Below are 1,868 nucleotides of genomic sequence, written 5' to 3'. Positions count from 1 at the left end.
CGTGGTGCACAGGAGGCATTGGTGAGGAGCACCTGATCAACATGTGCATCGGAAGTGAAATGAGTCCGGAACGCGCAGGGTGCGTGTCGAGGCGCACCAGAGGTGCTGGTGAATAGCACCTGGTTATTGAGTGCACCAAAGGAGAAGTGAAGCTCGGACACGGTGACCAATTTGTGGTGTGGCCGAAGGCGTTAGTGAAGAGTGCCTGGATATCGGGACACCAGAGTTGGAGTAAGTCTCAGTAAAGCAGTGTGCGTGCTTTGGTGCAACCTGGTATTGTGGAGGTGATCGGCTACTCATCCTATGCATCAGAAGAAAGTGAGTCTCTACAGCGCGGTGTGTGTGTCTTGGTGCCTACTTAGACTATAGGAAGGATTGCCTGGTGAGCATGCACTCGGACTAGATGAGGAGTCCCATCAGCGCTGTGTGTGTGGCTTCGTGCCAGAGGAGACCAGGAGGGTGCGGTGGTGAACGTGGACCCGGAGTAAAGTAATCTCGGGGGTGTGGTGTATGTGTGCTCTGTTGCCGCCTGAGACCTTCCTCACAGTTGTGGCCTGGCCAGACCTAGCCACTGCGGCCCATTGAGAAAGTTCTGCACGGAATGCCCAGTTAGCTGAAGAAGGAGGAGGCCTCTCAGTCCGTCTGATGGCGTGAGCCTTTCCTTCGGCTCAGATTGGGGCTGTTACTGATGAAAGAAGTGGCAGTAAAAGGGCCAGAGTAAGAAGCTGTACTTTATGTCATCATTGAAAAGTGTGGGGGGCAACAGTTATTGAAGAGGCTGATTGTCGTATAACACATTGCCAATATTGCTTCTAACGAACGGCTGGACTGTATTATGACGCCTGACATTATTTCTGCATAACGAAGTACACAATTGTAGCACTAAGCATTGCATTATTTCTCCATTGCAAAGTACAGGATTGTAGCGGCCCGCATTGCATTATTTCTTCATTGCAAAGTACATGATTGTAGTTACACATTGCATTCTTCCTGAACTGCAAAGTACATGATTTTAGCAGTGCACATTGCATTATTTCTTCATTGCAAAGTGCATGATTGGGGTGTGACGCAGTGCATTATTCCTTCATTGCGCAGTACATGATTGTAGCGGTACGCATTGCAATATTTCTCTCATTGCAAGGTACCGGGGTGTATCGTTACGCATTGTATTATTTTTCCTTTTCCCAGCACAGGATTGTATCGTTACGCAGTGCACTATTGTTTGTCCATTGCAACGTGTGTGATTCTACCATTGCGACCAGCATAGCATTTTGAAAGCAGTGGTTGGGATTTGTACCTACCAGCCAGCCGGAAGGAATATTACCCTTTATTATATGTTGGCTTTTGTATTGTGTGGTCTGTTCGTATATCTTTTCATATAAAGTTTATACTTGTTTTTATCAAACTTGTGTGGAGTCCATTTGTGGTGTCACCAGGGGGTTGCTGTGGCGTATTTGTATATACTGTACACCTGTGCTTTTGAGGTAGGCCTGGCTGCTCGTGCCAAGCTACTAAGGGGGTGAGCAGGGCTATCTCAAACAGTGTTTTTACTTGGCCTAACGTTGAGTGAGGAGTCCCGGGTCTCGCATGTGGTTACAGTGGTGCGGGGCGGGGACTCCGGCTTCCAACAGTTTCATTATATTTTTTCAGGATTATCAGGATCTTCTCACAGTTATCAAATCAGCAAAAACCAAAGGACATGTTACTTGGTATGGAAATCCATTACATTTTGTTCAAGAGCTGGCTAAAGCTACAGCAGACAGATCAAAGAAATTTGTAGACATGCAACTTATGTTACGTTCCCTTGGAGCCAGATTTGGTCTTTTCCATCTGTGCTAATTTAAAGTAACTTACAATAACAAAATGAC

The sequence above is a fragment of the Lissotriton helveticus genome, chromosome 4_1, assembly GCF_964261635.1.
Source record: "Lissotriton helveticus chromosome 4_1, aLisHel1.1, whole genome shotgun sequence".
Lineage (NCBI taxonomy): Eukaryota > Metazoa > Chordata > Amphibia > Caudata > Salamandridae > Lissotriton > Lissotriton helveticus.
The sequence above is the reverse complement of the archived record's forward strand: the minus strand, read 5'-3'. Positions refer to the sequence as shown.